The following is a 16,896-nucleotide window of genomic DNA, read 5'->3' on the forward strand; positions in this document are numbered from 1 at the left end:
ACAAATGTGATGCTCCAGAAACTCAATCTGCTCAGTTTTGTAGCTTCTGTAACGAGCTAAAGTGTTTTCAGATGTGTGAACATGATTGCACAAGGGTTTTCTAATCATCAATTAGCCTTCTGAGCCAATGAGCAAACACATTGTACCATTAGAACACTGGAGTGATAGTTGCTGGAAATGGGCCTCTATACACCTATGTAGATATTGCACCAAAAAGCAGACATTTGCAGCTAGAATAGTCATTTAGCACATTAGCAATGTATAGAGTGTATTTCTGTAAAGTTAAGACTAGTTTAAAGTTATCTTCATTGAAAAGTACAGTGCTTTCCTTCAAAAATAAGGACATTTCAATGTGACCCCAAACTTTTGAACGGTAGTGTACACCCCCCGCTACCACCTCAACCCCCATCTCTGGAATTCGGAGGTCTCAAGGTTACTACGACTACTGCAACGTACTTCTCGTCGGGATCCCCAGCAAGAACATCCAGACATACAAAATAGTGCTGCTAGGATCCTGATGAGAGTGCGGAAATATGACCACATCACACAAACTCTCAAATCCCTTCACTGGCTTCCTGTTCCACTCAAAGTCTCCCTACTAACTCACCAGTGCCTCCATGGAAATACCCCCGTCTACCTTAAAGAACTGCTCACCCCCAAATCCTCCACACGACACCTCCGCTCCAAACAGGCTAACCTCCTCCAACCTCCAAGGACAAAGCTACGAACTATGGGAGACCGGGCTTTCTGCTCCGCCGCTCCCAGTCTGTGAAACGCTTCTCCCTGACCACCTGAAGGCACCACAGACTGTGGATGCTTTTAAAAAAGGCTTAAAAACCCATCTTTTTAAAAAAAAGCCTTTTTATAGATTTTCATAGATATGCATGCTGGTTCTAGCTATTGGGCTGTTTCTAGTTTTATATTGTATTTATTTTTATTATCTTTTATTATTATTATTATTATTATTATTACTATTTTTTTTATTTTTTTTATTTTATTTATTTATTTATTTATTTATTTTTTTTACACTGTGGCACTTTGAGGTTGTTTGCTCAATGTAAAGTGTTTTTTACAAATACAATCTATTATTATTATTATTATTAAGGTTGGCAAGTATGCCCTAACCCTAACCAAATAATGTCTTTATTACTTAGAATATGTTCCCCTAGTGTCCAAATAACTCTAAATTGAGTCTTTGTTACTTAGAATATGTTCCCCTAGTGTCCAAATAACTCTAAATTGAGTCTTTATTACTTAGAATATGTTCCCCTAGTGTCCTAATCACTCTAAATTAAGTCTTTGTTACCTTTGTTACCTAGTGTCCAAATAACTCTAAGTTAAGTCTTTATTACTTAGAATATGTTCCCCTAGTGTCCAAATAACTCTAAATTAAGTCTTTGTTACTTACAATATGTTCCCCATACTAAAGTGTTACCAATAACATATAACTTTGTCTTGAATTTGAAGAAAAACAACATTTTATTTTCCACTAAAGAAGGGTTGGGTGAATGCGCGTATGAAACTGGTGAGGTTCGGTACCTCCAACAAGGTTAAGAACCACTGAACTAGAAGATAGATTTAATCCAGTTCAGTCCGTGTCCACACTGTGCGGGTTGAGAAAAAAACACGGTCACAACTTGAATACGAACGGTTTGTGTTGCGTTCACACCACACAGTCGGAGGAATGGAGCGCTAGTCCGACTCTGCAACTACATCCTCTCACTTTGAACAGAGCAGGTAGAGTCGTGAGCAGATAGCTAGATCCACTACTACTACAACTTGGATGCTCGCTAGCTAACTCTCAGGAAGCTGTGTACGCAGCGCCGTGTTCGAGGGGAATTCTCATGCATTTGGGATAGACGACTAAAAAAGGTTTACAAGCTGGGCCTTAAGGCAATATGAACAAAACAAAAAAAGCCCTTATGCTGAATCTAGAGTAGCTGACAAAAAGGAGTACATTGCAGGGATCATGTATGTCTTCTCAATGGAAGTGGCTATACTTTGGAGTAGTCAGTGTGCAGCTTGTATAGAAGCATTCACTTACAAAACCCAAACCAAGTTGTCACGTTTAAATGTAAAAAAAAACAGAATACAATGATTTGCAAATCCTTTTCCACTTATATTCAATTGAATATGCTGCAAAGACAAGATATTTTAATGTTCCAACTGAGAAACTTGGTGTTTTTTTGCAAATAATAATGAACTTAGATTTTCATGGCTGCAACACGTGCCAAAGTAGTTGGGAAAGGGCATGTTCACCACTGTGTTACATGGCCTTTCCTTTTAACAACACTCAGTAAAGGTTTGGGAAGTGAGGAGACACATTTTTGAAGTGGAATTCTTTCCCATTCTTGCTTGATGTACAGCTTAAGTTGTTCAACAGTCCGGGGGTCTCACTTCTGCTATTATAGGTGCCACACATTTTCAATGTCTGGACTACAGGCAGGCCAGTCTAGTACCCGCACTCTTTTACTATGAAGCCACGTTGATGTAACACGTGGCTTGGCATTGTCTTGCTGAAATAAGCAGGGGCGTCCATGGTATGTTGCTCCAAAACCTGTGACTATAAGTCACAGTTTTTTTCATAGTTTGACTTATACTCAGGAGCGACTTATGTGTGAAATGATTAACACATTAGCGTAAAATATCCAATAAATATTATTGATGTCATTCACGTAAGAGACTAGACGTATAAGATTTCATGGGATTTAGCGATTAGGAGTGACAGATTGTTTGGTAAACGTATAGCATGTTCTATATGTTATAGTTATTTGAATGACTCTTACCATAATATGTGAGGTTAACATAGCAGTTGGTTATTTATGCCTCATATAACGTACACTTATTCAGCCTGTTGTTCACTATTCTTTAGACATTTTTAATTGCCTTTCAAATGTCTATTCTTGCTGTTGGCTTTTATCAAATACACTTCCCCCAAAAATGTGACTTATACTCCAGTGCGACTTATATATGTTTTTTCCCTTCTTTATTATGCATTTTCGGCCGGTGCGACTTATACTCCGAAAAATACGGTATGTAACTTTCAGCATGAATGGTGCCTTCACAGATGGGTAAGTTACCCATGCTTTGGGTATTTCTCCAGATTCTCTGAACCTTCTGATGATTATTACGGACCATATTTAGTAAAATCCCTAAATTCCTTGCAATACTTACTTACTTAGGCCTTTAAATTCCCTAAGGAACATAGGCCATTGATGAAACTCCTCTACCCCCTTCGGTCTTGTGCCCTCTGCTCCAGTTGTTGCCATGACGTCCCTTGCGCCTTCATCTCCTGCTCTGTGGTTCTTCTCCAGGTGGCTCTAGGCCCTCCTCTTGCCTTGCGGGTTCCATGTTAGAGCATGTTTCCTGATTGATCGTGTGTGACCAATCCAGTTCCATTTCCTGCTCCTGATTTGTGTTTCTATTGTGTCTTGTCTGGTGAGGTCCCACAGGTTGGCATTGGAGATGGTGTTAGGCCAGTAGATACCAGGAGGCCAGCAGTTGAAGAATGTCTGTATTTTGCTGAGTATGTTGGCAGTGATCTTCCAGCTTTGTGAACTGTAGAGTGAGGTGGATTTGACGTTCCAGTTGAAGATTTGCAGTTTATGGTTTTTTTGCTTTCCAGATTTTATTTAGAAAAATAAACGTGGTTCTTGCTTTTCCAATTCTGGCACTGACATCCTCCTCCGTCCACAGCAATAATTCCTTGCAATCGCTCGTTGAGAAATGTTGTTCTTAAAGACCTACTGAAAGCCACTACTAGCGACCACGCAGTCTGATAGTTTATATATCAATGATGAAATATTAACATTGCAACACATGCCAATACGGCCGGGTTAACTTATAAAGTGACATTTTACATTTCCCGCTAAACTTCCGGTTGAAAACGTCTATGCATGATGACGTATGCGCGTGACGTCAATCCTTCAAACGGAAGTATTGGGACACATTGTATCCAATACAAAAAGCTCTGTTTTCATCTCAAAATTCCACAGTATTCTGGACATCTGTGTTGGTGAATCTTTTGCAATTTGTTTAATGAACAATGAAGACTGCAAAGAAGAAAGCTGTAGGTGGGATCGGTGTATTAGCGGCTGGCTGCAGCAACACAACCAGGAGGACTTTGAGTTGGATAGCAGACGCGCTATCCGACGCTAGCCGCCGACCGCATCGATGATCGGGTGAAGTCCTCCGTCGCGCCGTCGATCGCTGGAACGCAGGTGAGCACGGGTGTTGATGAGCAGATGAGGGCTGGCTGGCGTAGGTGGAGAGCTAATGTTTTTAGCATAGCTCTGACGAGGTCCCGTAGCTAAGTTAGCTTCAATGGCGTCGTTAGCAACAGCATTGTTAGACTTCGACAGGCGGCACAGCATTAACCGTGTAGTTACATGTCCATGGTTTAATAGTATTGTTGATCTTCTGTCTATCCTTCCAGTCAGGGGCTTATTTCTTTTGTTTCTATCTGCATTTAAGCACGATGCTATCACGTTAGCTCCGTAGCTAAAGAGCTTCGCCGATGTATTGTCGTGGAGATAAAAGTCACTGTGAATGTCCATTTGGCGTTCTCGACTCTCATTTTCAAGAGGATATAGTATCCCAGGTGGGTTCAAATACAAATCCGTGATCCACAATAGAAAAAGGAGAGAGTGTGGAATCCAATGAGCCAGCTTGTACCTAAGTTACGGTCAGAGCGAAAAAAGGTACGTCCTGCACTGCACTCTAGTCCTTCACTCTCACGTTCCTCATCCACGAATCTTTCATCCTGGCTCAAATTAATGGGGTAATCGTCGCTTTCTCGGTCCGAATCTCTCTCGCTGCTGGTGTAAACAATGTGGAAATGTGAGGAGCCTTTCAAGCTGTGACGTCACGCTACTTCCGCTACAGGCAAGGCTTTTTTTATCAGCGACCAAAAGTTGCGAACTTTATCGTCGATGTTCTCTACTAAATCCTTTCGGCAAAAATATGGCAATATCGCGAAATGATCAAGTATGACACATAGAATGGATCTGCTATCCCCGTTTGAATAAAAAAAATCATTTCAGTAGGCCTTTAAACTGTTGGACAATTTGCTCAGGCATTTGTTGACAAAGTGGTGACCCTCGCCCCATCCTTGTTTGTGAATGACTGAGCATTTCATGGAATCTACTTTTATACCCAATCATGGCACCCACCTGTTCCCAATTAGCCTGTTCACCTGTGGGATGTTCCAAATAAGTGTTTGATGAGCATTCCTCAACTTTATCAGTCTTTTTTTGCCACTTGTGCCAGCTTTTTTGAAACATGTTGCAGCCATCAAATTCCAAATGAGCTAATATTTGCAAAAAAAATAACACATTTTACCAGTTCGAACATTAAATTTCTTGTCTTTGCAGTCTATTTAATTGAATATAAGTTGAAAAGGATTTGCAAATCATTGTATTCGTTTTGTATTTACCATTTACACAACGTGCCAACTTCACTGGTTTTGGGGTTTTGTACTATCAAGTGAAAATGAGTGAAACGCACAGTCGGGAAGTCCGGAAGGGATTCATATGTCCACGCGTTCCTGGTGGATCTGGCGTGAGACGAAGGCGGGGGTGTGTTGAAAATGGTGTAAAGCACCATTCTACATAGCAACTGACGCTGTGGTGCCACAAAACACATTTTAAGAAAGCGGCGGCGAAAATTGATAGTACACCTCCCTAATTTGTCACTTTTCATGTGTCTGGTAAACCACGCCAAATGGGGGCATATGAATCCCCTTCCTAGTGTAATTGTCGTAAATATCTGACAAATGAAGGGAGTACCGAGATGGTGGTACAAACTGGGGGTGCATGAGTGCCACTGGCACTGGGGAGCTGTGGTTCACCGAGGAGAAGAATCAACTCCAACATGTCCGGAAGCAGAAACTGGGGTGTATGGCAGTTCTCCGACATGATAAAGTCCAAACACACCTCTGAGAGGACAAGTGCCTGGCTGAGGAAGCTGAACGTGACTGAGTGGGACAAGTGCGTCTCCTCCACACCCGGACCCAATCAGGCTACCCTTAAGCGGAAGAATGTGCGACTTATATATGTTTTTTTCCTTCTTTATTATGCATTTTCGGCCGGTGCGACTTATACTCTGGAGCGACTTATATGCCGAAATACGGTAAACTACAGTTATTTTTGGTACAGAATTCATATTTTTTACACAGCTAAATTTAATCTGTCAGGTTCAAACACTGATGACATCTATTAAACAAGACAAAAGGCAAGGAATCAAACAGAGACAGAATTAAATTTGGACTCAATATTGAGGAGAGACATGGCCACTGTACTCTCTGTACAGTCTTGCACCACGCTCTGACGAAGAAGGTTTTCGTCTCCTCTTTTATTTAGATGTTCAATGTTTAGGCAACAACACCTGTCTCAACAGGAATGGGGAGTATGTAAACAGTCATTGTTTTTGGTCACATTGAAGACAAAAGAAGAAGATCCCTCGGGCTTGGGTTAGTCCTGGATGCAGCTTGAGCAGGTTTTCGAGGACAATGGATAACCCCACCGTACACAGCGGAATCTTCCAAGCGTTTGGCTTGGTGCAACAAAGACAGCTTCTTGTCTGTTCATTGGAAACTCAGAACGGAAAGTTTTTTGATAATTTAAATACAATTTTTCCCCAGACTACGACCACCATGCTTGACTGTAGGCAAGACACGCCAAAGTCGCCAGATATTTAGACAGTAACGGTCCTGTGTTGTTTTTAGTGGCTAGTAAATCTATACAAGCTGTACATTGACTACTCTAATGTACATCCAAGTTGACTCTCTCTAGCATTGGAGAGCCTTAAAGATTCTACAAACCCCGTTTCCATATGAGTTGGGAAATGGTGTTAGATGTAAATATAAACGGAATACAATGATTTGCAAATCCTTTTCAAGCCATATTCAGTTGAATATGCTACAAAGACAACATATTTCATGTTCAAACTCATAAACTTTATTTTTTTTTTGCAAATAATAATTAACTTAGAATTTCATGGCTGCAACACGTGACAAAGTAGTTGGGAAAGGGCATGTTCACCACTGTGTTACATGGCCTTTCCTTTTAACAACACTCAGTAAAGGTTTGGGAAGTGAGGAGACACATTTTTGAAGTGGAATTCTTTCCCATTCTTGCTTGATGTACAGCTTAAGTTGTTCAACAGTCCGGGGGTCTCCCTTCTGCTATTTTAGGTGCCACACATTTTCAATGTCTGGACTACAGGCAGGCCAGTCTAGTACCCGCACTCTTTTACTATGAAGCCACGTTGATGTAACACGTGGCTTGGCATTGTCTTGCTGAAATAAGCAGGGGCGTCCATGGTAACGTTGCTTGGATGGCAACATATGTTGCTCCAAAAGCTGTATGTACCTTTCAGCATTAATGGTGCCTTCACAGATGTGTAAGTTACCCATGTCTTGGCCACTAATACACCCCCATACCATCACACATGCTGGCTTTTACACTTTGCGCCTAGAACAATCCGGATGGTTCTTTTCCTCTTTGGTCCGGAGGACACGACGTCCACAGTTTCCAAAAACAATTTGAAATGTGGACTCGTCAGACCACAGAACACTTTTCCACTTTGTATCAGTCCATCTTAGATGAGCTCAGGCCCAGCGGAGCCGACGGCGTTTCTGGGTGTTGTTGATAAAACGGTTTTCGCCTTCCATAGGACAGTTTTAACTTGCACTTACAGATGTAGCGACCAACTGTAGTTACTGACAGTGGGTTTCTGAAGTGTTCCTGAGCCCATGTGGTGATATCCTTTACACACTGATGTGGCTTGTTGATGCAGTACAGCCTGAGGGATGGAAGGTCACGGGCTTAGCTGCTTACCTGCAGTGATTTCTCCACATTCTCTGAACCCTTTGATGATATTACGGAGCGTAGATGGTGAAATCCCTAAATTCCTTGCAATAGCTGCTTGAGAAAGGTTGTTCTTAAACTGTTCAACAATTTGCTCAGGCATTTGTTGACAAAGTGGTGACCCTCGCCCCATCCTTGTTTGTGAATGACTGAGCATTTCATGGAATCTACTTTTATACCCAATCATGGCACCCACCTGTTCCCAATTAGCCTGTTCACCTGTGGGATGTTCCAAATAAGTGTTTGATGAGCATTCCTCAACTTTATCAGTATTTATTGCCACCTTTCCCGACTTCTTTGTCACGTGTTGCTGCCATCAAATTATAAAGTTAATGATTATTTGCAAAAAAAAAAATGTTTATGAGTTTGAACATGAAATATGTTGTCTTTGTAGCATATTCAACTGAATATGGCTTGAAAAGGATTTGCAAATCATTGTATTCTGTTTATATTTACATCTAACACCATTTCCCAACTCGTATGGAAACGGGGTTTGTACATAAAGATGGTTGCTGAAACGAGGAGGAGGGTACTCACTTTTGCGAGCTGCTGTTCCATAGATGTTTAGCCTCATCGACCATCACAGTGCCGAGCGCTTTTCTTTCTAAAAAGATACAAGAAATCATTGTTATATGTACAGACATTGTAGAAAATGTGTTGTTTTTCTTTGGCTTGAAAAGAACTAATGAACATGCTGAGAGCCAAGCATGGATCTTCTCCATCAGTTTGCATAAAGAAGGTCAAGTGTCTTGACGGGGAAGATGCCAGGATTGAAATATTCTGGGATGACTTTCACTTTTCAAAAATCCTGCAAAAACAAAAAAAAAGGAGTGAAAGAAAAGAGGCCTACATGTTCCTGTTTGGACTTCCGAGCGTCATCGGGCTTTTGGCCGGACTGACAACTTTAAAACACGGGGGAAGTGACGCTATCGTAACCCTGATGAGCACATCTTTCTACAACTCCAGGTGCCTCTAAGAACTCTTCGATCCAGATGTGGTGCAGAACCAGCAAAACAAGTAGTGACACTCTAGTTTGCTTTTTTTTCCTACTCAAATAAGAGACTCCGACACTCCGACTGAGCTCTCGACAAGCGACGCCAGATGGGTTCCCCCGCCGCGGACTCCAGGTCCGACCGCTTGATTTTGGGGATGCTGGAGGGGAGTTGGGGGGTTGGGACTTCGCCATCTTTCATTCAAAGACACGAAGAAAGCGTTTCAGATGATTTCCATGTAAATGTTTTTTGTTCATGTATAAAACACATCATGTTGGGGGCGGGGCTAACTAATGTCCAGTGATTTATGTTTCTTTAATTATAGTTGTTTTTTTTATGTTCAATTCTGAAATATTGCCAAAAGTGTTGAGAGAGAAACAAAACAAAAAAGAGAATAATTTTATAATGTCGTTTTGTTTTGTAAAAGAAATCTATGAGGTTATTTGAACGTGTTGCTCTAATCCAGGGGTGTCCAAAGTGCGGCCCCGGGGGGCCATTTGTGGCCCGCAGCTAATTGTTTACACATTCTGCAAAAATTGCAAAATTGATAGTATTGCAAAAATTTTAAAAAATAAACATTTAAAAAAAAAAAACATTAAAAAAATTATTGACCTATTCAAGGCTCCAATTACTTCAAAAATGTCACTTTAAAATGTTTTATGCGGAAAAAATATTGCGTAAATTGTGTGGTTGCCATATAAAAACATCAAAGTTTTCTTTGACAAAAGAGCATAAAAACAAACAAAATAATAGTTCATACGTAAAATGGACAGATATATCTTAAGTTGATCTCGTAACTTAAGTGTTGAAAGTTAAAAAAAAACTAATAAATAATAATAAATGTATCACTTTATGAGTGGAGGACCTTTTGGATCCCAAATATAATTAGTGGGATTTTATTAATATTTATTAATAATAATAATAATAATAATTAATATTAATATTTTATTAATATTTATTATTAATAATAATAATAATAATTACTATTAATATTTTATTAATATGTTCATTAATATTCCTCAAAAATATTAGATAATTAAAATCAATGGTGTCCTCCATTATTGATCTTTTAGAGCTCTAATTACTAAATACTGCATATTTCCAGTTTTGCTATAAAAAAAACAAAGTTGTCTTTGACAGAAAAGGCATAAAACCATTTTATTTATTTTTTTGTTTGTCTTTCTTTATTTTATTTTTTCCATTGCTACAAAAAAAAAACATACAAAAATCTATGTTATAATGAATTATTGACCTATTCAAGGCTCCAATTACTTCAAAAATTTCACTTTAAAATGTTTTATGTGGAAAAAATATTGCCATATAAAAACATTTTATGAGTGGGGGACCTTTTGGATCCCAAATATAATTAGTGGGATTTTATTAATATTTTCACTGATTCCTCAAAAATATTATTACTAATATAATTACTAAATACTGCATATTTCCAGTTTTGCTATAAAAAACAAAGTTGTCTTTGACAGAAAAGGCATAAAACCATTTTTTTTTTTTTTTTTTTTTACTTTTTATCAACCTGACATTGATACAGACATTTACTGTAAGCGTTAAATAAATAAAAATAATAATAATTTTACTTATTTTTAACGTTTTAATGACTGGGACCCTTTATGGAGCCCTAAAAGTTAAAAAAAAAAAAAAAAAATCCATATATTTTGTTATGGTTTGAAAATGAAAAATATCAAAATGGCCCCCGCATGCTTACATTTTTCCGTGTGCGGCCCTCAGTGGAAAAAGTTTGGACACCCCTGCTCTAATCCTTAGTTGACTTTCCGTGTATTTTGCAATGATGGTTGTTGTTCCGTCACATCATACCACCTTTTTTTTTTTTTTTTTTAATTAATTTCACTTGAACGGTCAACACCCCGAAAATGCATTTAAGGGGGTGGGGGGGGTGGGTGGGGGGAACGACACAGAGGGAAAAAAGTCTATTTATGAATCTACAAGAAAGAAGATGTTTGTTGCTTTATATGAATGGTTTCTAATGACAAGATGCTGACTTTGATTTAAACGTTGTCTATTTGAATTCATTGATGTGAATAGTATTACAGCTCACTATGAACGTTTCTGTTACTCCAACACCTTTTGAGAGGGTCGAATAAAGATATTTTACATTCAAAACCACGACTTGCTTGGTTTACAGTAATTGTGCACTTTTAACTGCAACCAAAAGGGCAGGTCAGCCAAGCTTTTATGGCAGGGGTATATTTTACTTGTAAAATTATTTTGCAATTAGCATACTATTCTTATACTACAAGCATGTATGATAAAAAACAGAAGAAAATATAAGACGTCTGTGGAAAAGGTTTGGACAACCCTCTTTTGTGCACTCAATGATAAACCTGTAATTGAACATTTGTGCACCACTAAAATGTAAATCTATGTTACCTTTTTTTTTTTTAATTAGTCAATTATGACCATTGATAAAAAATACAAAATTAAATATATATTTTAATTAAGTTAATTACATTTTTGTTTTGTTTTTTATATTAGGAATTTGATATAGTAATTCAATATATGAATAAATCATTTATATGTAATTAAACTACAATGAAAAAGGTGTATACTGTCTAAAAAATATTAAATATCACTTGATAAAATAATATCTGAATAAATATAAATGTGTAATTACACTACAAAGAACGAGTTGTATATTAAAAAAAAAAAAAAAAAAGTACATGTGCATTAATTCCCGAAACTTTGTTATATCAAACTATATATACTTATTTTTAGAACTCTATCTTTGTAGTTTAACTACACATTTATATTTATTCAGTTATTATTATATCAAGTTATATTTAATATTTTCTAGACAGTATACATGTTTCTTATCGTAGTTTAAATACACATACATGTTTTGTTCAGAATTATTACATCAAACTATATTTGTTCCTTGTATATATAGAATTTTATCCACGTAGTTTAATTAGAATATATATATATATATATATATATATATATATATATATATATATATATATATATATATATATATATATATATATATATATATATATATATATTTATATATATATATATGTATATACGTATATATATATATATATATATTGTAATTAAACTACATATATATATGTATATATATATACGTATATATATATATATATATATATATATACACATATATATACGTATATACATATATATATATATATATATATATATATATATATATATATATATATACAGTACGTATATTTATATATATACATATATATATATATATATATATATATATATATATATATATATATATACATATAAATATATACACATATATATATATACATATACATATATACAAAAATATATATACATATATATACATACATATATATACATACATATATACAAAAATATATATATATATATATATATATATATATATACAAAAATATATATACATATATATATACATACATATATATATATATACATATATATGTATATATATATACATATCTATATATATATATATATATATATATATATATATATATATATATATATATATATATATATATATATATATATATATATATATATATATATATATATATATTGTAATTAAATCAGTGTTTTGTCGTTTTTTATTTTATACTAGGAGTTTGATATAATAATTGTGAATACAAATAAGTGTAATTAAACTACGTGGATACCATTCTATACATAGCTCCCTTTGAACACATATTGTTCCAACGATACATCTCTGAGCATTACCGTCTTTATAAAAGCAGAATGTTAACATCGGCTTTTCTATTGGTGGTCATTAAATTGTCCCGAGGGAGTCGCTCATTACACTCATCAATGAGTAATACCTCTATGTTCTTATTTTTGTTAGAACATCCACTATTTATGTCATTAATATCCAAAGCAGAGCATCCGGTTCTGTGGGTGAGTCACTCCAAACAAATATATCTCTGGACACACACACACACACACACACACACACACACACACACACACACACACACACACACACACAATGAGAGGGTGGCACTGGCTAAGAGGGTCACATTGTGGTTATGTCGTGCAAGTAAACACCATCATGGTGTCTTCTTCTTGTGTGTGGTCCTTGACTTAATAACAAGCACCACACTTTGTTACACCTCAGCTGCAAAACATGCCGTCTTTAATTCAGCCACCTTGGTTGAAGAAAACTACCACTTTCAGAAAGCCTCACTGCCATTTAAGGTTTTGAACGGATAGTTTGGTATTACCAATCCTGCTGTAATAATATTGACATGGTTTCCATGGCAACGCAACACATCACCTTAACATCGGATCATATTCACCAATGAATTGAGCTTGGTAATCACCAGGAGCTGCATTACCAACACTGCCTTTAGCAATGGTAATAACACACAGGGATATATTTACAATCAGAAACAGCTGTTAATATGATTTGTACTGCATCCCTAATGACAATAAAAGGAAGTCTAAGTCTAATGTAGGTGTCTATGCACTGCAAGTGAAATCTAAGTAAGATGAAATATGTCAAATAAGGCTGATATTTGCTTATTTTCTGTCTGATAAGATCATTATTCTCACTAAGCAGATTTTATGTTAGAGTGTTTTACTTGTTTTAAGTGTTTTGGTCCTAAATGATGTCAGTAAGATATTACAGCTGAGATTTGATGAGCTATATTGAGTAAAACATGCTTGAAACTAGAATATCAAGTGTTGCAAAGCTGTGTCATCAACACTCACAAGAATAAAACTACTTTTTTAAAGTCATCATTTCTTATTTCAAGCATGAAAAAAAAAAAATCATGATTTTGACACAATTGTGTCTCATAATTAAAACAGATGACAGCCAAACGGCTGTTTTATTTTCAATGAAACAATAGAAAACATGTACTCATATAGTAGTACAGTCGGCACAGTACAGTAAACTGACAGTTAATATTTCAACATTTAACATTTCTAACAATTTTGAACAGAAATAGTTCATGCACATTCAGATACATTCTTCAAAATTACAATAAAAAATGTTTGGCCGGGGGCCGGGCTGTATATATGCGCACTAATTGACTGAAAGAGCACGCACTTGGCGTGATGATGTCATGTTGTCGATGGAAAAATGCATTTTTAGTCAATATGATTTGCCTGAGCGGCTAGGAGACCCCGAGAGTAACAAGTAGCCTTGTTGCCTTTCCGTTAAGAACAATAAACTAGTTTTTAGTCTAAGTTTGCTGCTTTCAAGAAATGTAATATCATTATGTCAAGATAATGGCACTAGCATTTACTTCATTTAAGAATATTTTTCAACATATTGAGCAAAAAGGTCTCATTTTTTTTTATTTCCTACCAAGAAAAGTGCACTTGTTATTAGTGAGAATATACTTATTTTAAGGTATGTTGGGGTTCATTGAGGTTAGCTAATTTTACTTGTTTTGGAAAGTCTTGACAAGCCAAATTTTCTTGTTCTATTGGCAGATAATTGTGCTTAGTTCAAGTAAAATACCCCAAATTTTTTTCTTTTTTTTCTTCTTAGTTCACGTAAAATACCCCAAATGTTTGTATTTTTGTTTTTGTTTTTGAACTCTGACTTTTTGCAGTGTAGGGACTGAAAGTACTGACAGCCTACAGAATCAAGCCAGACACTACAAAGATCTACAGGAGCTTAATTTAACAATATTTTTCAACATATTGAGAAAAAAGATTAAAAAATGTTTTTCTGTTAAGAAAAGTACACTTGTTATTAGTGAGAATATACTTATTTGAAGGTATTTTGGGGTTCATTGAGGTTATCTAGTTTTACTTGTTTTGGAAAATCTTGACAAGCCAAATTTTCTTGTTCTATTGGCAGATAATTTTGCTTAGTTCAAATAAAATACCCCTCATTTTTGTATTTAAAAAAAAAAAAAAATTTATAACCCGGACTTTTTGCAGTGTGAATGTTCTCATTCATCCAGGTCTCTGTCATCTCAGGGCATTCAATCGACCGCAACTGGACAAACCTAATGGAGGTACTTGGATGGTTTTTTTAGGGGCTCTATAGGCAGATTTGAACAGCCCCCTGAATTCCATTGTAAGCGGACTTTTGATTGCATTTATTTAATATTTAGAATGCATTAAAGAAATCTATCCATCATATTGTGTTTCATTATGATTTTGAACAATAGGCAAAATTCCAAAAAAGTGCAGTTCTCCTTCAAAAGACAATAAAATGTACACTTAAAGGCCTACTGAAATGACATTTTCTCATTTAAACGGGGATAGCAGATCCATTCTATGTGTCATACTTGATCATTTCGCGATATTGACATATTTTTGCTGAAAGATTTTAGTAGAGAACATTGACGATAAAGTTCGCAACTTTTGGTCGCTGATAAAAAAGCCTTGCCTGTAGCGGAAGTAGCGTGACGTCACCGGTTGAAAGGCTCCTCACATTACGTAGCTGTGGCTACAAATGTAGCTTACCACCAACAGGTGTGAATGAATGATGGGTTCCCACTTCTCTGTGAGCGCTTTGAGTATCTAACAATAGAAAAAGCGCGATATAAATCTAATCCATTATTATTATTATTATTATTACATTTCCACATTGTTTACACCAGCAGCGAGAGAGATTCCGACCGAGAAAGCGACGATTACCCCATTAATTTGAGCCAGGATGAAAGATTTGTGGATGAGGAACGTGAGAGTGAAGGACTAGAGTGCAGTGCAGGACGTATCTTTTTTCGCTCTGACCGTAACTTAGGTACAAGCTGGCTCATTGGATTCCACACTCTCTCCTTTTTCTATTGTGGATCACGGATTTGTATTTGAAACCACCTGGGATACTATATCCTCTTGAAAATGAGAGTCCAGAACGCCAAATGGACATTCACAGTGACTTTTATCTCCACGACAATACATCGGTAAAGCATTTTAGCTACGGAGCTAACGTGATAGCATCGTGCTTAAATGCAGATAGAAACAAAATAAATAAGCCCCTGACTGGAAGGATAGACAGAAGATCAACAATACTATTAAACCATGGACATGTAACTACACGGTTAATGCTTTCCAGCCTGGCGAAGCTTAACATGCTGTTGCTAACGACGCCATTGAAGCTAACTTAGCTACAGAGCCTCGACAGAGCTATGCTAAAAACATTAGCTCTGCACCTACGCCAGCCAGCCCTCATCTGCTCATCAACACCCGTGCTCACCTGCGTTCCAGCGATCGACCGAGCGACGAAGGACTTCACCCGATCATCCGTGCGGTCGGCGGCTAGCGTCGGATAGCGCGTCTGCTATCCAAGTCAAAGTCCTCCTGGTTGTGTTGCTGCAGCCAGCCGCTAATACACCGATCCCACCTACAACTTTCTTCTTTGCAGTCTCCATTGTTCATTAAACAAATTGCAAAAGATTCACCAACACAGATGTCCAGAATACTGTGGAATTTTGAGATGAAAACAGAGCTTTTTGTATTGGATACAATGTGTCTGAATACTTCCGTTTCAACCATTGACGTCACGCGCATACGTCATCATACATACACGTTTTCAAGCGGAAATTTAGCGGGAAATTTAAAATGTCACTTTATAAGTTAACCCGGCCGTATTGGCATGTGTTGCAATGTTAAGATGTCATCATTGATATATAAACTATCAGACTGCGTGGTCGCTAGTAGTGGCTTTCAGTAGGCCTTTAATATAGGCTGACCATACGTCCTCTTTTCCCCGGACATGTCCTCTTTTGCGGGGGTGTCCGGGCGGGTTTTTTTAAATGCCTCAAATGTCCGGCATTTTGAGTTAGGGTTGCGTGTACCGGGTATTTTCAATGTACGTCCAAAGTTAAGAAGAGGTTAAACAAAACAAAGTGTGGAGGCGTGCGTGTAACACGGTTGGGAAATAAGACATATCTCCTCTCATGGCATCCCCTCATATTACCTGCGCCCTTTCCACGTTTAATCTCCCGAGTTGAACACACGCGCTCACGTGACCCGCTGCAGCCTATCATGTGACCCGCTGCAGCCTATCACGTGACCCGCTGCAGCCTATCGCGCTCTAT

General features: G+C 37.0%; 1 long non-coding RNA gene across 1 annotated transcript in view; it reads right to left on the reverse strand.

Moving 5' to 3' along the window:
- The window catches only part of LOC133654331 (uncharacterized), a 35,478-nt gene extending 18,726 nt beyond the window's left edge, over positions 1 to 16,752 (reverse strand). Inside the window, exons 1-2 of the long non-coding RNA XR_009826876.1 lie at positions 16,549 to 16,752; positions 8,406 to 8,472 (exon numbers count right to left, since the gene is read on the reverse strand). This is a non-coding gene — a long non-coding RNA (uncharacterized LOC133654331). The remainder of the gene's footprint in view (positions 1 to 8,405; positions 8,473 to 16,548) is intronic.
- Positions 16,753 to 16,896: the final 144 nt, after the last annotated feature.

The sequence above is a fragment of the Entelurus aequoreus genome, linkage group LG07 (genome assembly GCF_033978785.1).
Source record: "Entelurus aequoreus isolate RoL-2023_Sb linkage group LG07, RoL_Eaeq_v1.1, whole genome shotgun sequence".
In the NCBI taxonomy this organism is placed as follows: domain Eukaryota; kingdom Metazoa; phylum Chordata; class Actinopteri; order Syngnathiformes; family Syngnathidae; genus Entelurus; species Entelurus aequoreus.